General features: G+C 43.1%; 1 protein-coding gene across 1 annotated transcript in view; it reads left to right on the forward strand.

Moving 5' to 3' along the window:
• CDKL1 (cyclin dependent kinase like 1) overlaps window positions 1–23,128 on the forward strand; it is a 63,632-nt gene that overhangs the window by 12,398 nt on the left and 28,106 nt on the right. The window lies entirely within an intron of this gene.

Genomic DNA, 23,128 nt, shown 5'->3' on the forward strand with positions numbered 1-23,128 from the left:
TGCTTGCAGCTAGCGCCAGTTCAATCCCCTGTATAGCATATGATTCCACAGCACCACCAGGATTGGTCCCTGAGCACAGAGCCAGGAGTAAGCCCTGAGCACCATTGGGTGTGGCCTCCAAGCCTCCAAAATAAAATGATAAAATAGCTTTTCTCTTCTCCTCAAAGCTGAAATTTTAATTAGCTCTGAGAAATAGACTTCAAAATCTCTTATCTTTTACAATATAGATAAATCACTTTAAAATCCTTTGCCTAATAGCTGTGCATGCTTATGTAGAGGGGGAAACCCCTACAATTACAGAAGAATGTAAAGGGGAAAAAAGTAAGCACAAAAAACTACCTTGCCCTTTATGCTTCAATCTCTATATTCCTCCCCCCTCCACCACCACCACTAAAACGAATCTCTCCTGGGGACTAGAGAAATAGTACAAGGGTTAAGGCACTTGTCTTTCAAGTAGCTGACACTGGAGAATATGCCTATTTTAGGAGAGACATCACATGTGACCAAACATAGTCAATGGAGCTACAATTTGATTGAGTGCAAAGTATTTGTCCAGGTAAACTGAATAAGGATCTAATAGAGACCACAACCCCTGCATTTATTATAAGGCTCTGTGTTTCTGATCTTAGCAATTATTTGTGAGATGTGTTTTTGACTCTGATTTACTAGTTTTATTCACAGCTGTGTTGGATCATGTATATAATAATTTTAGGATTTTATTTGCTCTTTCTTTCATATTTGTGCATACTCCACAAATTATGGAGCCCATATTTGTTAGCTGTTAAGTGTAAGTCATCCTAATTTTCCTTTTTTTTTTTTTTTTTTGCTTTTTGGGTCATACCTGGTGATGCAGAGGGGTTATTCCTGGCTCATTCCTGGCTCATGCACTCAGGAATTACTCCTGGCGGTGCTCGGGGGACCATATGGGATGCTGGGAATCGAACCCGGGTCGGCTGCGTGCAAGGCAAACACCCTACCCGCTGTGCTATCACTCCAGCCCCCTGATTTTCCTTTTTGGAGTAGAGGAACTGTATCAAGAATAGATTCATTGGAACGCATTAATTTCACCTGGGATCATGATGGCATTTGAGGACCTCAGCCATCCGTGCTGGTTCAGACATTATAGCCACCACCCTGGAAAGGCCAAAGTATTTCCCTTTTCCAAGTCACTCTGGTAAATGGCCACACATCTCCTTGGAAAAGGATCTGGGAATGCTTGTAGGAGGCAGGCATGCGGATTCTTCACCAAGGTGACTCAGTCAGTAGCACTTTGATCTATAAGCTGACTCAAATGAGGAAACAGGGAGCTGCAGTTTTCCATTCCGACAGCTGACGTCAACGTCTGCTAACCACCTCATAGCCATTCTGGAGTCCTTCTACTTTACCTTTTACCTTTAGTAAGGATTTCATGGGGAGTTTCTGTATGGGCATCAGCATTGATTTCTGGGTAACTGGAATTATGGTTTTGCTTTCCATAGTGGTGCTTCTATGCAACTCACCTCAGTCAGTACTTGGGACCAGAACCAGAGAGCTGTGGTGGCATCTCCATCCCTCGGGGAGAAACCTGTCCCCACAGCCTACAGAGAACAGCCACCCTACAGTTCCTCCGAGGTGCCGTGACCCCTTCCTTGCATCCCTATTAATGCTCTACAGGAAAAAGTGTCCTCCAGACTTCACACAGTGGGTTGGACAACTCTACATAATACATCTAATCTATTAATATTTGCATCTTACTTTCCAGATCTCTGGGATAGAGTTCCAGAGACAGTCTGTGGTATCAGAGAAAGACCGTGATGCCTCAGAGGAAAGACCATCTGGCTGTCCTGGTCAGGAGTTAGTTCCAGGTCATGCACCAGTGGCCCCTTATTGGTGCGACCCTGGCCCCGTGTGTCATGACTGCCTTGGTCCAGTGCTCTCCAGATCCATGCTGGTACCTGGGCACCTGGTCTTGTGATTACTTGGAGTGTATTTACTCTTGGAACAAGAACCTCACACTCCCACTCAGGCACTGCAGCAAACCTCAGCCTCTCAGCCTAGTGGCACTACCTGGAACAGAGAGTTGCAGGGCAGAATCCTCAGAGCACCTGCCTTCTCGAGGCATTTTTCAGGTTCTTTGAATGTGCAGCAGCCTTTCACCTTGGGCAAAGGGGTAGATGTTCTCACCAACCCAGAGAGTTCAGAGAACTTGAGGGATTTCAAAATGTCAGACTCATCACCCCTTAAAGCTCCCACCCTCGAGTCTCTGGGTCCTTTGCTTTTCTGGAGCCCCCATGCCTAGCTTTGGGATGTTGAGGCCCTAAGAGTAGAATGCGTGGGGCTGGAGAGACAGTGCAGTAGGGAGGGTGCCTCCCTTGCATGAGGCAGAATGAAAGCCCCGCCAGGAGTGATTCCTAAGCTTTGTATCTGACTTCCCAGACCTCTGCCGGGACAGTCCTGGCATCTCCATCCTATCGACTGAAAGTCCAATCTTCTGAGAGTGCCTCTGTCCTCTGAGCACAGAGCCAGGAGGCAGCCTTCAGCACAGCTGGGTGTAGCCCCAAAATAAGCAGAAAATTTCAAACCACACTGTTTGAAAAAAATAGGGAGAACAAAGAGGCCTTTGTAGCTTTACTATTCTAGTTTGTTTTGCTTAAGGACCTCACCCAGGGATGCTCAGGAGCTGGTCCTGGCTCTGTGTTCAGGAATGACCTCTGGCATGTTAGGGAATGATACACAGTGCTGGGTAATGAACCTGGTCAGCAGTCAGGAAAGCGAGGACCTGACCCTGGTTCTGTCTCTCCTGCCCTGTGGCTTTACTGCTCTGGAAGTGAAGTCCTGGGCTGACCCGAGCTCACCCCCTATGTTTGCAGGAGACATATCAGTGTCCATTTGAACCCTGTCAGAGAGGCCCTCTGAACCCCTCTGAACCCCCCCCCCACAAGGATTTGATGGCTCACACCCACCTGTCATTGTCCCCTGTACTTTTCCAGTGACTTAAAGATGCTAACGACAGCCAGCTCTTTGTGTCATCCTCATCACTCCACTGCCCACATTAGCCTCTGCAGTGGTTTTAGCAGCCACCCTTGCAGCTCCTTCAGGAACTCCACGGGAATCTTAGTAAACTCTGTGTCTGCACCTCCTGGGCTTCCTCCCACAAGCCCTGGAGCAAAGGCTGTGACCATCTTCTGGGCAGCAGGAGCTCATGCTAATATGGAAGCTAGGCCCCCACATCAGGAAGCTGCTGTCATAGCCTGGGCCTTGCTCAGAAAGGAAAATCTGATGCCAGGGATTATGCATTAGCAGTTTATTGTGGGGGTGGGGGGCTGATGGCAGCAAGCAGGAGCGGGGACTGAAGGGGTAAAAGAGGAAAACCAGTGTGGGGCGGGGAGGCAGTGGGGAGCAGAGGAGAGGTGCATTTGGCACCTCTGTTGTCCCCTATTGCTCAGAGCATCTGGCTCCATTAACTACTTCTGGTTGCCTCTGTGGTTGTAACATACACACCAAAAAGTAAGAGATCCTGCTGACTCTTTCCTCTGCACAAAGCTAATTGTGGCAGCTATCATTGAATTAAAATAATGGTGTGGGGCCGGAAAGGTAACACAATGGTTAAGGCCCTTTTTATGAATGTGGTTGATCCTGTTCAGTCCCCTATATTATATCTGGTCCCAGAACCCCACTAGGAGTGATCCCTGAGCACATAACTAGGAGTAAGACCTGAGCACAGCCCAGGGTAATCCTAAAACAATAAATAAGAAAAAACTAAATGGGTTGAAAGGACAAGGAGCTGGATACAGAGATGACTCAAAAACTGACCTTCCCGCTGTTCCACCAAGCACCTGGAGCCTTCAAAATATTGTTCTCTCTGTCTGGAACATTCTCCTGAACACTTGCATAGCCTGGTCAGATCTATTTACATGTGTCATCTTTTCAGTTTGGTCTTCTCTGTCATCCTGTTTTAAATTGTTAAATTGAGCCTCTTGCCTACGTCATCCTCACCTACTTTATTTCTTCTGTGCTCATATCCCAGCAGATGTCGTCTGTTTTGTTTTTTGTTTTGTATTCATGGGATTGCAGGTGGGGGAGGTTTGGGCCATACTGGTGGTGCTCAGGGCTTATTCCTGGATCACTACTCAGGGGTCACTCCTAGCAGGTCTCAGGGACCAATCAGGGATCTGGATTGAACCCAGGACAGCTGTGTACAAGACAAGCACCCAACTCACTGAACTATCTCTCAGGCCCCATTGTTAATTATTTAATCCCAAGTTTAGAACCATTATAGAGTAGGACTCCGTTTGTTTTGATAATAATATAGACAATGATGGGGATGGAGTGATAGCACAGTGGGTAGGGCGTTTGCCTTGCACACGGCCGATCCGGGTTCGATTCCCAGCATCCCATATGGTCTCCTGAACACCGCCAGGGGTAATTCCTGAGTGCAGAGCCAGGAGTAACCCCTGAGCATTGCCGGGTGTGACCCAAAAATTTAAAAAAATTAAAAATAATTTAGACAATGAGTATATGAAAATAAAGTTTTTTTTAATATATTTCTCCTACCCTCTCAGAGAACCCAGCCAGCTACCGAGAGTATCTCGCCTGCACGGCAAAGCCTGGCAAGCTACCCTTGACATATTCGATATACCAAACACAGTAACAAGTGTCACAATGGAGATGTTACTGGGCCCGCTGGAGCAAATCGATGAACAACGAGAGGACAGTGACAGTGATTTTTTTTATATATTTAAATGATTTAGTTTTATATATCTAAAAATACTCAGGAACATTGATGTCCCTGTATTGTAATTATTAAATTAACTAATTTCTTCCCTTTCCTTGTTATTGTACTTGTTGCAAAATTTGGGGTACATACTCCTGGTTTAGGGTGGCTGCACATAATACTGTATTGTGGAGGAGTCACACTTTGCTGTGGAGAAAGGAATCTGTCTTGACAGACTTGAGAACTAACTAGGGCAGTTACTCTGCTACTTGCCACATCAAGGGTCCTGTTTTCTATGTTGTAGTGAAACTTCTCTGTAGTTGATCAGGGAACTGCCTGAGGGCTGAATGGAGCACATTAAACCAGCAGTCGCAGGTTCAGTCCTGGCATTACATGATCTCCCCCAGCACTTTGAGGTGTGACCCTCCCCACAGTGACTCAGTAGCTTGCCTTCTTCACTCAAGAATGTCTCATATCCCTCATTCATTGCTGAGGGGAATGCTGACTGGTCCAACCTTTTTGGAAAACAATATGGACATTCCTCAAAAAAAACTAGAAATTTATCTCACATTTGACCCAGCAATACCACTTCTGGGAATATATCCTGAGGGTCTAAAGACACACAGCAGAAACACCATCTGCACTTCTGTGTTCATTGCAGAACTATTCACAAGAACCAGAAGCTGGAAAAACCTGAATGCCCGAGAACAGGCATATGGATAAAGGAACTATGGTACATCTACACAATGGAATACTACACTACCGTAAGGAAAAATGAGGTCATGAAATTACCTATAAATGGATAGACTTGGAGAGTATCATGCTGAGTAAAATGAGTCAGAAGGAAAGGAACAGATATAAAATGAATGCATTTATTTGTGGGATATATATCACACAAATCATCACTGTCATCACATTAATCATCGATTACTTGAGTGGACACACAATCCCACAAATAAATATATATAAGAAAACAGTATGATGCTAATACCCAAGGCCTGGGAAAATGGGCCAGGAGGACTGGTCAATGGTTGGTTAATAGTGTGGGAGATGGAGGGTAGTTAAGATAGAGGAGAATCATTATGACAATACTAGTTGGAAATGATCACTCTAGACAAGAACTAAGTCTTGAAAGCAGGTAAAAAAAGAATAATGCAAAAAAAAAAGGATATACATGATAACCTTTCAGCATCTGTATCGCAAACCATAATGCCTAAAAAGAGAGAGAGTAAGAGAAAGAGAGTGAGAGAATAGAGGTGCCGCTCTATTGATAATATAGACAATGATGGGGTACGGGGTGGCTGTAAGAGGTAGGAGGGAAACTGGGGACACTGGTGCTGGGAAATTACATTGGTGGAGGGATGAATGTTGGAACACTGTATGACTGGAATGCAATCATGAACAATTTTGTAATGCTCTCTCTTATGGTGATTCAATTAAAAAAAAAAGGAATGTGTCATAGGACCAGAGCAATAGTACAGCAGAAAGGGTGCTCAACAGCAGTTCACTTGGGTTCAATTCCTGGCATCCCATATGGTCCCCTGAATCCACCAGGAGTAACCCCTGGGTACAGGAGCAGAAATAAGCCCTGAGCACTGCCAGGCGTGGCCAAATGAAAAAAGAAAAAAAAAAAGAAAAAAGAATATGTCATAATCATAGGTCAATAGGTAGACCTCTATTAAATTCTTTTTAATAGCTTCATAGTTTTTAATATTTTTTGCTTTGAGCATCCCTTGTTTTTTTAGCATATGAAAAGAGCATTTGTGTTGTATCTAATTATTTTTTCCACAAATAATTCTGTATGTCCTTGTATGTTATACATGTTTTTATGCAAGCATTCTGATTTGTATAGTATATTACCCCAAAGTGATGTACCGCATAAGAGAGGAAGAGAGAGAAAGAAATTTTATTTGTTAGAGCAGTTTTGGGATTTACAGAAAAAATGAGAGAATTTAATGGAAAATTCCTGTGTGCCTTATACCATTTTGCCTGTGATTAGCAACTTTGCTTTATCTTAAATGATGAACCAGTATATATTCATTATATCTAACTAAAGTTCATACTTTATTCACACTTACTTTTCTGGTCAAGATTTCTACTTAGGATACCACATTACATTTACTTATCTACTGTCCCTAGGTTTCTATTGGTTGGGACAATTTTTGACCGTATTTGTTTTTGCTGACCATAACCATTGTGAGGAGTACTGGTCAGGTATTTTGTAAAATGCCATTTTTTTGTGCATACTTTTTCCTCTCCTGGTGAGATAGGGTCTATAAATTTTGGGAAGAAGAGAACATCACATTTTATATAGTGTTCAGACTAACACACTAACTTAATCAACTGGAGAGATACTGTTTGCAGATTTGTCTCCTACAGTTAGTATTTTTCTACCTCTAACTACTGTACATGTACCAACATGCCATCTCGTCGGTAAAGAAACAAAGAGCACCTGGCCCAGACAAGATCAGACCTGAACACCTGAAGAACTTACCATCAGTACTCATCAATACATTGGCTCGGCTCTTCACACGCTACCTGTCTGAATGCAAGGTTCTATCCCAATGGAAAACCAGCAGGACTGTACTACTATACAAGAAAGGAGACATCTACGACATTGGCAACTATCGCCCAATCTGCCTATTGTCTGTCATCTACAAACTATTCACTCGAGTCATCCTGAATAGGATTAGCAGAACACTAGATGAAGGACAACCATGTGAACAAGCTGGATTCCAAAAAGGATTCAGTACCATCGACCATATCCACACGATTGCTAAGCTCATTGAGGTTTCTCGGGAGTTCAAGATGCCGCTCTGTCTAATGTTCATTGATTTAAAGAAGGCCTTTGATTCTGTTGAGACGGAAGCGGTCATGGAAGCCCTAGCCAATCAGGGCGTACAAACTCAATACATCAGGATCCTTCGTGAGCTCTATTGCGGATTCACTACCAAGATCTCACCATTCTACAAAGAAGTAACCATCCATATCATCAAGAGAGGGGTTCGGCAGGGTGATACCATTTTACCAAAACTCTTCAGTGCCACCCTTGAGAACATCATGCGACGACTGGAATGGGAAAGCATGGGAGTGAAGATAGATGGTCGGCAACTACACCACCTCCGCTTTGCTGATGACATCGTTCTAATAACACCAAACATCAGCCAAGCAGCACAAATGCTGAACGACTTTGACCGTGAATGTGGAAAGGTCGGACTACAGCTGAATCTTACGAAGACAATGTTTATGAGAAACAGAATGTTTATGAGAAACAGCCTTGTTCCTGACGCTCCATTCACTCTCAACGGAACCACCATCTCGGAATGCAAGTTATATATACCTAGGTCGAGAAATCAACATGATGAATGACCTGGCACTTGAGTTGCGCAGGAGGAAGAGAGCGGCTTGGAATGCCTTCAAGAGCATTGAAGAAATAACTAAAAGGACAAAGAACCTCCAGCTACGAGCACATCTCTTTGATTCCACTGTTCTTCCTGCATTAACATATGCCTCAGAGACCTGGACCCTACGAAAATGGGACGAGAACGCTATTCGGGTGTCTCAAAGAGGAATTGAAAGAACTATGCTTGGAATATCACGATTCACTCAAATGAGAGATAGAATCCGGAGTTCTGATCTTCGTCAACGCTCAAGAATCAGGGACGCTGTCTCATTTGCCAAGACATCAAAAATCAGATGGGCTGGACATGTAATGAGGTTTACAGACAACCGCTGGACTAGAGCCATTACTGATTGGATTCCATGGGACATCAAAAGATCACATGGACGCCCACCTACAAGATGGTCAGACTTCTTCGTCAAGACCCTAAATGATCGGTTTGAGGCTCTGCATGTTCCTAGAACAAACAGATACCATTGGGCTACGCTAGCACGCAACTGGGATGAATGGAGACGTTACTGGCACCCGCTTGAATAAATCGATGAATAACGGGGATTAAGTGATTAAGTGAAGTGAACTACTGTACTCACTTGAAGGAAATTCATTAAGAACATTCCTCATTTAAGAAGTGGGGAATTGGGCTCTTTTTAAATGTAGAATATCTACATAAATCAAAATTCTATATAGGATATTGATTTCCCCCCTATTTATTTTTATATCCAATCATTAATTTCTATCTGTATGTACTCATGGATATTTATGTTCCTTTGAATTATCACATCAATGGAGTTTTTTGTGGAATTTATTTTTGGTAGCACTTTCTTATATACTGGTACTACAATGAAGTTGAACCTCATCTTGTATTTTCCCTGCCCTATCATAAAAGGATACCTGGTGGTTCTTTTTATTAGTGAATGGGTTAGAAACCTTGACTTGAACACTAAATGTACCTGTTGCTAGGCTGTGACTGCTTCTACACCTCTCAGCTACAGCAAAGTAACGAGTGTATGTGTGTATGTGTGTGTGTGTATGTGTATGTGTGTATGCACGTGCTCCTGCTACTCTGTATATATACACAGATCTATAATTATTCACATAATTGTGGAACATCTGTATCTGTGCTAAGTTAAATGTGAGTTCACACCAATATCTCTAACTCTCACCCACGGATAGACTAGTTCATGGCTTGCATTGTCTTTCTTCCTTGCTTATCTATCAATACACATTCTTCAAGGGAGAAATCTCACTCTCACTATCAGTTCAGTCACTTAATTTCAATATAACATGATCAGAATTGTTATTCCCTACTGTGGGAAATAAGTTTATCAATAAGAATATAAGGCTCCTCTGTAGATCCTTTTCTTTTCGTCTTACAGACTCTCCTTCCTCCAAAGTTAATTAGGTCAGCACTCTTTACCATAAATATTCAATAGAGAGATTATTTTATACATTTGTGATACATGTGTGATACAGCTAGAATCTTTTGCTATGTTCTACATCTTATCATACAATTTCCAACTTCCAAATGCTCTTATAAAATATTGAATACTGTGCCATATGGTTCTTTGGGCCATAAAGTTCTATGAGCTTTGACAAATGCATACTGCCATAAATTCCCCGGTATAGTCATTGAGAATAGTTTCACTGTCCTAAAAAATATTTTGCGTTTCACCTATTTGACTTTCCCACATATTCTCTGAACCCTAGTGACCATTGATCTTTTTACCTCTTTATATGCCCTTCCAGAATACCTTACAGAATATCTAGAGTATACTGTATATAATCACTTAAGGCAGGCTTTATTCACTGAGCAATATTCGGTGAAGTTGTATATTTGGCTTTTCATGCCTTCAGAGCTCTTTCTGGGGGGTCATTCTCTGAGAACCTTCCATTTGTGCTCAGGGGAACCAGGCTATGCCAAGGATTGAACTTGAGGCTCTGGCATGCAAAGTATGCACTGCCTCTCTTTGAGCAATTTCCTGGGCCCCAGGAGCTCATATTTTCCAGCTTATAAAATTTGTTTTTATTGGGGGCTGGAGCAATAGCACAGTGGGTAGGGCATTTGCCTTGCACACGGTCAACCCGGGTTCAATTCCCAGTATCCCATATGGTCCCCCGAGCACCACCAAGAGTGATTCCTGAATGCAGATCCAGGAGTAACTCCTGAGCATCTCCAGGTGTGACCCCAAAAGCAGAAAGCAAAAAAATTGTTGTTATCAGGGCCAGAGAGATAGTACAGTGGGTAAGACCTTGCATGCGGCCAACCTGAGTTCAGTTCCTGGCATCTCATATGGTCTCCCTAGCCTGCCAGGAGTGATTCCTGGGTGCAAAGCCCAGAATAACTTCTGATCATCACCAGGGTTAGTAAAAAAAAAAAAAAGAAGAAGAAGAAGTAAGAGTGCAGAGTGCAGAGCCAGGAGTAAGCCCTGAGCACTGCTGGGTGTGCACCCCTTCCTCCCGCCTCTATTTTTAAAAAGTAAATAAAATTTATTTTTATCAATATTGTTCCATCTATGGATGTAGCATAATTGTTTATCCAATACAAAATCGTTTGCTTCAATTTGGGAGGCATTCAAAATTAAAGGTTTTATATTATGTGCAGGTTCCTTGTGTGGACATGTGATCAGATCATTTGGGCAAACACCTGTGGGTGTGATTGCTTGGATTATATGGTAAAAGTTTGTTTAGCTTTGTAAGAAATGGCCAGTTTTCCAATAAGGCTGTCCCAGAAACAGTAAATGGAAGTTCTCTGCCAAATAGTTCAGTGTCAACGTCTGCCTTTGGTGTTGTCTGTCAGCTTTCCTAGAGGGACGGGGCAGAGGTGGGGGGGTGGGTTGGGGGAAGAGGAGTGGGCTTGAGCCAATCAATAGGCTTGTAATGGTATCATTCTACTGTTGTAATTTGCAATTCCTTAATGATAAAATATCTTGATCACCTTTCCACATGCTTCTCTTTCATTTGCATCTCTTCTTCAATGAAGTTTCTCCTCAGATCTTTTGCCATGTTTTTTGAGTGTTGTATAATATTGCTAGTAACTTTCCACAACAAAATGGGAACAGTTGCACTCTAATGCAGCATATCTCAGTACCCTTGGCAACACTGGATGTTACAAATTTTTTAAATGTTTGCTTATCTGTTAGAGAAAAATGTCACACCACATTGTTGCTCAAGTTTGTCTTTCTCTTACTACTAATGTAAACAGAGTATCTTCTCATGCATCTTTTAGATCATTTTAATTTCCTCGTCAATACTTTACCAAATTATATGTTTCTGCCTATTTTCTATGAGATTGTCTTTATTTCTTTCCATAACACATTAAATTCCTTAGTACCATTAGAACTATAACAATTTTTTTTACAATTTTAACAAATAGTTTCCTGCAAATTGTTTGTCTCTTGACAGTGTAGCTTTTTTTTAAAAACAAGTAACCATTTTTATCCATTTTTACACACATAAAACTGTATTAACCATTGAGTGGAAGGAGCAAGCCATTCTCATTCTTAGGTGGCCCACTGACCCTGCCCACAATTCTTGGCCAACTCGCCCAGGGTTCCACACTAGGGCCCAAGGATGTAGTTCTGCTCAGGCTAGACTTGGGCCACCCTGGTGGTGTTAAGGGGATATCCAAGGCCACAGCCCACAAGTAATTGGGGGCCTCCAGGGCTGCATCCTGAAAATGCTTGGGTGACCATGTAGTATATTGAACATGGTCAGCAGCATGCAAAGTGTGTGCCTTAACCCCTGGACTATCTCTAACCCACTTATTAACCATTACAAAGTATATAGTTTAGTGGCATTACATTAAGCACATTCACATTTTGTGCAGCCATTCATTTCTAGAACTTGTGTCATCTTTATGAACGCTATTTTTTGTTTGTGGGCCACACCCAGTAGTGCTGCTCAGAGATCATTCCTGGCAGGGGTCAGGAATGCCCAGGATCCCTGGTTGGTCACGTGCAAGGCAAATGCCCTACCCACTGTACTATCACTCTTGCCCATGATCAGCATAGTTTTTATGTGGCTAAACCTATTTTGTCTTTTTAAAATTCTGGATCTGTTGTAATAGCTTTTTTATGATACTTTGTCTCATTCTAAGGTTATATGAAGTTTTCCTACTTTTTCCAAATATTTGTAACATTTTATGTAAAATTAATATATTTGACTTTTTAAAACTAAGTAGTGAATTATGACTCGAGTTTTCTTGAAGGTTGCTAGTACTCCCCAAATCATTATTACTAAAGCAATTTTTCCAATTACATTCAATTATGACCTTTGTCATATTAATTTTCCTTAAATACTTGGCTCTCATTCAGAGCAATATATTGATTCTGCTTGGTCCTGTCTGTGCCAATAGCCATGTAGCCTACTGATGAGGATAGAGAGGATGATTATAAGTACTTTATTGAGAATTTTGCCATACATTAAACCAGCTTTCCCCCACTGCTCTTTCCCTTTGTGATTTTAAGAGTTCTGTGTGAACATAGAGAGTATTTTACCTTCTAAACTTCTATTGGATTCTAATTGGGGTGGCATTGTATTTACAAATTATCTTTTTTCTTAAATGTTATTGAATCACCGTGAGATAGTTAACAAGCTTTCATGTTTGGGTTACAATCACACAATGATCAAACACCTATCCCTCCACCAGCACACATTCCCACCACCAATCTCCCCAGTATACCCCCCCCTTCTCTATCCTCCCCCTGCCTCCGCGATAGACAATATTCCCCATATTTTCTCTCTACTTTGGGGCATTATGGTTTGCAATAAAGACACTGAGAGGTCATCATGTTTGGTCCATTATCTACTTTCAGCACACCATGTCCCATCCCAACCGATTCCTCCAACCATCAATTTCTTAGTGATCCCTTCTCTGTTCCAGCTACCTTCTCCCCTTCACTCATGGGGCAGGCTTCCAGCTAAGGAGCCCTTTCAAAAACAATGATCTCTGGCCCTTGTGTCTACTGTCCGTGGGTGTCAGTTTCATGTTATATTCTTTTATACTTCACTATAAATTATCTTTAGGAAAATAAAACTTTTTATTATATAATTTCTTAATAGTATCTTTTTTTTAATCAGGGCCATATCTGTAATTCCAAAGTTATAAGTGTGTAAAGGTGAAGATATTTAGAGCTTTATCTCTGCACCAAAAAGCTAAGCTTAGTACTATTATCCCAAATTACCCAACACTGAGTTCTGTGATTTATCTGAGAGCATTCATTCCAACTAAAGGGAAGGATGAGAGGAAGTATGAATCTTGGTTCTCTGTTCCTTACTTAGTTTGGCAAGCTCTAAACCTTGCTAGTTTTTTTGGCAAGCTCTAAACCTTGCTAGTTTTCAAGTCCTGAGATCATTATAAGTCCTGCCATGGGAATCTTTGGAAAGTACCCTATACCAATTATTATAAGGGTGGGGAGGGGCAGTTAGGTATCATCAATTTTTTCTGTTCTAATTGATAAGCTATTATTGCAAAGATATTTTTTGGGGGGAAGGGCGGTCAGAGTGATAGATAAGGGGGTCAGGGTATAGCATTTGCCTTGCCACGGCCGACCTAAGTTTGATTCCTGGCACCCCACGTGATCCCTTGATTACCAAGAGTGATCTCTGAGCATAGAGCCACGAGTAAGCTTTGAGCACCTCAGGGTGCCCACTTTCCTGCCCCCACCTCCCATAAAAGGTGTCTGTTTAAGGTCAGGGAGATAGTACATTGGGTAGGGTACTTGCCTTGCAAGTGACCAACCTGGGTTTGATTCCTGGCATTGCATATGGTCCTCTGACCTCTGCCAAGAGTGACCCCTGAGAATAGAGCTAGGAGCAAGCCCTGAGCACTGCTGGGTGTGACCAAAAAACAAACAAACAAACAAAAATCCATCTGACTAAGTAGCTTCATTTTCAAGTTTTTTTTTAAGTTTTCAATCATGCTTTTAATGAAAAGATCATAAAATAACAGTTTCTCATCACTGTACATTAAGACTGCATGTTTCTGAATGGAGAGATCAGTTGTTGGTAAATTGCTTTTCTATGACTCTTGAGGCTTCATACCTGCAGCTCTGACCTGAATTTACCCAAACTCTCTGGGAGGTGAACTCGATATAAATGACAGACAGCTGTGGCCAGTACAGGAGTACGATCATGATGTCCCTCCACCTTCCTAGGAAGGATATAAAGTGGGACATGTTCCCTCTTCCAGTGTTGCCAGGTGCTGAGGGGAGCCTCTCTGTACCCAAACTGTAACATGCATTTCCCCTCCCCCCTTGGGGGACCCCAGGTGAGCAATAGTCCATTCAAAAATATCACTTTCAAATTTTAATCTCTGTTCTTTTGTTATTTGTTCTAGTTAATAAGAATGTTTTTGAAAGGAAAACAGGATATTCTCATTGAGATTTTTTTTTTCTTAAACTTAAAAGGGTAAATATCCCTCCTCCACTAATCCTCAGAGAACAGAGAGAGAGCAGAGAGTCCCTCACATTGGGGCAATAAGAGAGAGCATAGATGCAGTGGTCTGTAACCAGTCAATTGAATTACGTGACTGAGAGTCCCGGAGAGTAGAGTCCACTAACCCAATACCTACAGGGACCAAGCAAGTGTGAGAGAAATGAATCACTTCCATAAGTAAATGTAATTTACTTTTAAACTTTGAAATATGTAGCAATTTCTATTGCTTGTGTATTTTTCCATGTTTGATGGAAGCATGAATTACATATCTCACTATTAACACTAATAATGTGAAAATTAACAATACAAGAGTAAAACAAATTGCATGTTAAAAGAAAAACAAAAATTCAAAGTGATGATAAAGGCAACTTCCTGTGGAGTGGTCAGAGGAGAAAGTGCTGGAGGAAGCTGCCGGAAGGGCATGTGGAAAACTCAGCTCTGCTTTGAACCAAGCAGACTCATGTAAAGTTCAGTGAGAAGGAAGAGATGTTTTTGTTTTGTCACATGAAACATCAGTGTGTAAAACATGTAGAGAAGGGCTGGAGTGTTAGAAAAACAGATAGTGTGTTTGCCTTGCACACAACTAACTGACTCGGGTTCAATCCTCAGCAACCCATGTGGTCTCCCAAGTACCACCAGGAGTGATTCCTGAGTGCAGAACAAGGAGAAACCCTTGAGCATCACCAGGTGACGAACAAAAACATATAAAGAAAAAAGAAGTCCCAAGTAAGTTAGAAGTGGCAATGGTATAAACTTGATACCCAAGAAACTGAATCTAAGTGCAAGCAGGTGTAACTGCAGAACGGTGATAAGGGCCTGGGAAGATTTACTGAGATCTTCAAGAGTGGGCCAGTGCAAATCACACAGTGCTGAGAAATAAGACAAGACCTGAGACTATGGCTGTGAAGCCACACATATAGGAAGCCTCACATATAGAAAGATACTATTAATTACTATTAAATGATTATTAAGCCACATCTTTGTCATATCTATAGTAACTTAGTTCTCTCAGGACTGCATGCTGAGAAGCCAGTGAATGTCCATCCATCTTGATGCTTGGTTCTTCTCATCTAATTCTTCTGTGTGTCCCTAAAGAGCCCCTTTTTTTGTATTGAAGTAGAAACATCCCAACCCCATGAGCCATGAACTTAAATATTTGCAGTGTTGGACCCATGCTGCAAATCACTAGGCTGCAATTGCAAACTGGGATCAGAAGCAGAGGGGTCTGCAAGTGTGTGCCAGGATTGGGCAGGACAGTACAGAGAGGCATCAGGCGATTTGAGTGCTGAGTTCACAGACCTGGGGCCTGGTCCTGCCACTTGCATTCCTGATGTCCTAATGTCTGAGTGCTTCCAAGAATGCCCCCATCCCCATACCACCCCCCCCCAGCCCCTATTACCTACACACTCCCGCAACTTCCCACCCTTGCCCTACCAGGTCCATCTCTCCTGCCTGATCATTCAGCATCTTCTGCCACTAACCACTTCCTCCTTTATCTTTGGGGACCTTCTTCCCTTTCTATTCAGCTTCCTCCCTATTTACCACAGACCAGGATGCTGGCTTTCTGGGGCCTCTCTCCTCCCCACTAGCTCTTCCTGGGAAATTGCCTTTAACTCTGGCTTATTCCCACACCTACCCTTGTACCCCAGAACCCTGCTTGACTTCCCCTGCACAGCGTAGAGCGCAGCTTTGATCTTCAGCTCATGAGCCAGCCAACCTGACAATGTCACTTTGGTATTTCAGAGTGCCTGCCAACTCAGCGAGCCCAAACAAAAACAGTCTCTCTCTCTCTCTCTCTCCTCTCTCTCTCTCTCCTCTCTCTCCTCTCTCTCCCCCTCTCTCCCTACTTCCCCCCTACCCAAACACCCTGCTCACCCTCTCAATGATGGCGTCAATCCCTCATCCCTCACCTCCAGCCATCACTGTGATCTGACTAGTTGAATAACTTGTTTCCTCACAGCACCTGTTTCCCACCACCCTACCCTGATCTGAGCAGCCTTCACCTCTCAGTGATCAGGTCTTCCACTGCTTTCAATTCCATGTTGCCTCCCCCAAGCCATCCCATGTCCTGTCTCCATAACAAGCTTTCTTATAAACATCAACTGAAGACTGGAGAGATAGAACAGGGGTTCAGGTGCTTGCCTTGCACGTGACAGACCCTTGTTCAAATCTCTGGCACTGGATGAGCACCACCAGGAGTCTCTGTTGAGAATAGTGTCAGGAATAGCCTCTGAGCTGAGCAGGGTGTACCCCCACCTTCTACACACACAAACACACACACACACACACCACCACCACCACCACCAACAACAACAACAACCAACAACCAAATGATAAAGGTAAAGGTAAAGGTAAAGGCCCTCCCGTTGATCGTCGATTTGCTCGAGCGGGCCCAGTAACGTCTCCATCGGAGACTTTATTGTTACTGTGTCTGGCATATCAAATACTCTCGGTAGCTTGCCGGGCTCTCCGAGAGGGGCAGAGGAATCGAACTCGGGTCGGCCATGTTGGCCGCTTGTAAGGCGAACGCCCTACCCGCTGTGCTATCGCTCCAGCCCAACCAAATGATATCCTGTTACATCAGGCTAAAATTCCTTCCAGTAGTCTCCATATTTAGGATAAGGTGTGAATCTTGTCCCATGGCCGTCTAGGTCTGGCAGTCTCTACCTTCTCACCACCCCTCTCCTTGCATTGAACCTCATGCCACTGTCCTTCAGTTCCTCAAGAAGTCTCAGTTCTCTCCACTTGTTCTCTTCTCCTCTCCTGCTCTTAGCCTGTGATTCACATATTTCTTGTGCTCTGGGACTCTGCTCAAGGTCAGACCATCGGGGACAGTGTCTCTGAGAGAGCACGATCCTTCATACCTGAGAGACTTTGCTTTAATGCTTGTGTCCTCTGTCCTCTCTACTATTATGGCTCCAGTGCCCTGAACAGCACCTGAGACAGAGCACTGATCACTAGATCACCCAATCACTAGAGCTGCCCAAGAGTTAAATAATATTTCAGAAAAACCAAGCCAGAGTATTCTGGAGTTTCCTGTGATTATAAATGAAAGAAAAATCCAATAAAATAAAACAGAAACTGGAAAAATTGGGGAAGACCCCCTCCTCCGTGGAAAACCCAAGAAATTTTCTTATTAATGTCTATGTTGAAAAGTCATACTAGACTACTTCCTGATGTTTTAGAGATAGACTTTTTCTTTTATAAATGTAGGAGTATTGCTATTTATTCAGCCAGATTAGGCTGATTGAATTGGGCATGAACTCCACCTTACTTTTTTTCCTTTTTATAAATTTATTTATTGAATCACTGTAAGAGCAGTTACAAAGCTTTAAGTTTAAGTTTCGTTCATACAATGATGAAACACCCGTCCCTTCACCAGTGCCCATTTTCCACCACCAAAAACCCCAGTATATCCCCCATCCCACATCCTCCCCCCACCTATCGGGCAGATGACTTCCATATTGCTCTCTCTCTACTTTGATCACATTCAATATTTCAACATAAGACCCACCATTTTTGTTTGGGATTTTACCCCAACACTCAGATCTGTCGAAAAGGCAACTGTAGACAATTTGTTTTCTATTGCTGATTATGAATAATATATGATGTTGCATGCCTTTGGAATTCCAAAATTTTAACAATTAAATCTGGAGGGATTTCTTCCAAAAACTGCTGGGTTCCGAGATTTGTTTCCAAGTCTCTGGGATCACGGTCATTAAGCAGCTTCATCAGGAGCCAGAGAGGCCATTCGTGGGTGGTGACCAGGGGTCTCCTTGGGGTGGGGAGGAAAGGGCCAGTTCCACTCCCATTCTGTGAGGCCCCGTGTGTCTCATCACTGTGGGCCCAAACCTACTGTCCAGTGGCCTCTGGAGGATGGCGGCCACTGAGCCCCCAGGGGGAACAGGCCAAGACATGAAACCTATTCCCCCTGGGGTGACCCGGTTCTGGTAATCTACTGCGGGGACTGGACGCATTTCTGCCAAAAGCCGTTGGGTTCTGAGATTTGTTTCAGAGTCTCTTGGATCATGGCCGTTAAGCAGCCTGATCAGGAGCCAGAGAGGCCATTCGTGGGTGGTGACTCGGGATCTTGTTGGGGCAGGGAGGAAAGGGCCGGCTCCACTCCAATGAGGCCCTGTGTGTCTCGTCACTGCGGGCCCAAACCTGACTGTCCAGTAGCTTCTGGAGGATGGTGATCACCTAACCGCCAGGGGGAACAGGCCAGAGATAGACTGTTTAAGATATGTGGACATATTAGAAACATACTGGCAGTGTGAAGAGAAAAGCAATTCTTAATAGTGTTTGAAAATGTAAAATTCAATATTTTGTACTGTAACAAAATCAAAAATATTTCAACAAGTCAAAAATGTTAAGTGGATATTAAGCTACATAGCATTAAGATTTTCTATTTTGGGGGAGAGGGAGTGCCACATCCAGTGGCATTCAGAGCTCTGCATTCTGGGAGCACTCTTGGTGGGGCTCAGCAGCTGGAAAGAGGGATTGAATCTGGGTTGGCTATGTGCAAGGAAACTGCCCTTCCTGTTGTCCTGTCTCTCCGGATCAAGGTTTTCTACTTTTTTATTTGTTTTGGGCCATACCCCACTGTGCTCAGGGCTTATTCCTAGCTCTGTGCTCAGGAATCACTCCTGGTGGAGCTGTGGGGACCCTGTGGGTTGCTGGGGATTGAATACTGATCAGTCACTTGCAAGGCAATTGCCCTACCTGTTGTACTATCTTTTCAGCCCTCGTTTTCTACTTTTTAGTATCTATTTAAAGTAAAACAAAGTTTTGTCAACAAAAAAGACAAATGAAAAACCAAAATGATACCTTTCTGTATTGCTGCTGACTTATTCTCAGAAAATAACATGTCAACACACACCAAAGCTTCGCATGCCTCAAAGTGGGACTCCACGTGGTAGAAAGTACTCTCATCCCCAGAAGATTTCACTCTCCTTCTGGAAAGCAGGTTAGGCATCTCTATTTAGACACTCAAAGCTCACCCTGCCCCTGTATCTTGCATTCTGTATCTAACTCTTTAGTAATGCTAATACTACCTGATTCTTTGCTTAATGCTTGGTTTCACTTCTAGGTTCCATGAGCTATATGGGTGAGGGCAGTTAGTGCTTCGTCACAGCAACCTCAGGATGATTAGAGTACTTCTGGGGCATTAAGATAAGCAATTTAGTGAACAGTTACAATCATCCTTAATAAAAATAGAATCAGGGTCAGGGAGGTAACTGAAAGGGCTGAAGATGCTTGACATGTGGGAGCCCTGAGGTCAGTCCCCAGTACCACTTGTCCCCTGAGCACCACCAGGAGAATCAGTGAATGGAATGGCCCCTGAGTACTGCCAAGTGTATATCTTCCTGCCAAAATCAACCTCAAATCACAACCTCAAATCACAATGTTAGCAGTTAACCTTCCTGATGAGATGAGTAGGGGTCTGGCACATTCGTTTGTGCTTTATGTGTAAAAATGCTGCGACAGCAACCCTGAGCTTCTTACTCTTGCAGAGGGAACTCTGAGGCCAAAAAATGTTAGTGATTCAAAGAGAAGCCTCACCAGCTAGTCTAGTTTATCATAATTTGATTTGTAATAGCCAGTTGGAAAGAATCTATGTGTTATTTGAATTGAGTATCCTACTGTTAATAGATTCTAGGCTTTCAAAAGAGTTAGAGTAAGAGAAGGGTGTAATTTATTTCAGTCCTGCTTGATTCACTCTGTGCCTGTGACAGTGCTCTTCACCAGCTCCTTGGGTTCTTGCCAAGTAAGCTAAGGTTGGAGGAGGTGACAGAGGAGGCCCAGCGAGAGTATGACATCAACAGGGAGAAGATGCTTCAAAGAGAATGTGGGTGGAGCTAGAGAGAGAGGACAGCAGGGAAAGATGCTGGCTTTGCCTGTGGCCAACTCAGGTTCTGTTCCTGATGGCGCATATAGCTCTCTGAACAATTATAGGAGTGATCCCTGTGCATAGAGTCAGAAGTAAGCCATGAGCATTGCTGGGTGTGCCCCCAAGCCTTCACCACCATACTCCCTCCCCCCCCCCAAAAAAAAACAGGAGAGAAGACCAGATGGGCTTGTACCATAATGAAAGGAAGTGGAGGATTCAGTCTGTTTGGGTGGGCATGGGTAAGAGATGAGGTTGCACTCAGTTGATGTGAAACCAAGAGGTCTTTTGGATTTACCTTGGCAGCAGTGCCCCAGGGGAATTGCTGCGGGTGTGACATGAGTTGGAAGACTTGACACAGAGAGATGGTGCTAGGTTTGGTAGAATTATTTCATTTGTACTTTTGCTGAGTTGGCTGGAGATGCGAGGCCAACAGAGGGAATATGAAAAATGAAAAGCATCTAAGATTCAAATGCTGGACTTGTAGGCAGAGATTTTCTTCAATACCTGAGAGTAAACCTCTGCCCTCCGCAGAGGTTTATTCTGTCATAAATCCATCCTTTCATCCCTTTGAAATCAATTGCTGGCTTTCTGCTTGAAACACATCTGCGCCAGTGCTATTCTTTAAGAGGGGACTCAATGCTATTCTACTTTAGAAAATGTTAGCTCAGGCTAACAGATTCTAGGTATAAAACCATAACTGGGAGGTTTTCTGTCTCAGAGTGTCATCTGTACTCTGGCCCCTGTGAAAGTCACAGGCTACACAGGAATTGCTGTTTGATATGTGTTTTATCGAGTGTGATGCCTGGAGTAGGAACTTGAGTAGATAGAGGGTTTGAGAGAGAGAAAGAGGGGGTGGTATCTTCATCAGTATTTTCCTTATACAAATACACTACATTGTGCAGTTCAAGAACTTCCAGTTTTTTCCTTTGAACCTCCTATCATCAGTAAATTTTCTACTTGCCTGCAATTAATACCTTACTACATATTGAACCTCTGTAGAATGTTCCATTGGCAAAAATGGATGCCTTGAGCCAGAGATATGGCACAGTGACCAAGCATTTGTCTTGCATGTGTGAGAGCCTGAGTTTGATTCCCAGCACTGACTACAAACAAACAAACAAATAAACCCAAGTAGATACCTGTTACCTGCCTGAAACCCCTCAAGCTCTCTAGGCAGGGACCTGGGCATCTGGAGTTTTCAAATTCCTACCCCCCTTCCCACTTCATCTGCTGATTCTGTTGCAAAATTATCTATTATATTTATTGCTTGTATCAATTAACAAATTGTCCCACATCTGTGTAGCTTAAAACAAAACAGAAAAATTAGTTACTTCCCACAGTTCTGTGACTTGACTATTTCACCCAGTCAGCTAAATCCAGGTGGGGGTGGAAGTGGGGTCTTGGTTGGTGGGAACCTTGGCAAGGATGACTGGCTCTTCCTCTTCAGCAGGGTCAGATCTAGGTGGGTCTTGTGATTTGCTTTGACCACTAGAAAGAGCAGAAGTCATTTCTGACTTTTGAGACTATGCCTTAAGAAGCTGTGGTTTTTCTGTTTTACCCCTTGGACCATTGCCTAACAATGTTTGCTGCTTGAACAGTTTAACTACTGTGGTGTTTCTGGGGGCATTATGGAGAGAGGGGCCAGAAAGATAAGAACAAGTTTTGATCTTCCAAAGCCAACCTTTGTTCCTGGCCCTCTTTTCAGATACATGCCTTCCGGCTTTTCACTCAGCACTCAGTGTTCTGTTTTAGAATGTTCATCAGCCTTGGAAACCTTATTGACAAGTCTTTCACAACCAACTATTGAATGCCTAGCATGTGTGTGGCTCTGTACTGGGATACCACTAATGTAATTTTGAGTAAATAAGGGAACTCAGACCCTGATGATATGTTTCTGATGGTCTGTCTGGTGGATCTCTTGCATCTGTTGACAGCATTAAACAATTAACAAACAATTGACCAATGATGATTAATCTTTCAGAGGGACTATAAAACACATAAAAAACATATTTATCAAGAAATACGTGGTGGCAGTCAGAGGGTGGCAGGAGACAATGTCTCTTAGGAAGAGACTTGATCAGTTTTAAAGGATGGGTTGGTGTTAGTAGTTTAAAATTTGGCCAGAGTGATAGTACAATGGGTAGGGAGCTTGCCCTGTGTATGACCAACCCACCTTCAATCCCTGGCATCCGATATGATGCTCTGCCCCCACTAAGAGTTATTCCCTAAGCAAAGAGCCATGAGTAAGCCCTGAGCACTGCCAGGTATGGTCCACCTGGGTTATAATTATTTTTTGATTACAAGTAACTAACGGGTAGTGTATAAAGTAAAGTAAGAAATACTGCATATGGTCTCCTGCAGTCCAAGACAGGAATATTCTTTTTTTTTTTTAAATTTTTTTATTTTATTTTATTTTATTTTTATTAGTGAAACGACATGAGGTACAGTTGTAGATTTACAAATTTTTGTGCTTGGATCTCGGTCATACCACGATCAAATACCCATCCCTCCACCAGTGCCCATTTTCCACCACCAGGATAATATCCCTCCCCCCCCATCCTCCCATCCCCCCATCCCCCCTGCCACTGTGGCAGGGCATTCCCCCCTGTTCTCTCTCTCCTCCTGGGCGCTGTGATCAGCCAAAGAGGCATTGAGTGGCGAACATGTTCAGTCCAGTCTACTTTCAACCTGCATCTCCCCTCCTGGGAGG

The sequence above is a fragment of the Sorex fumeus genome, unplaced genomic scaffold, assembly GCF_029834395.1.
Source record: "Sorex fumeus unplaced genomic scaffold, SorFum_2.1 ptg000098l, whole genome shotgun sequence".
Taxonomy (NCBI): Eukaryota; Metazoa; Chordata; class Mammalia; order Eulipotyphla; family Soricidae; genus Sorex; species Sorex fumeus.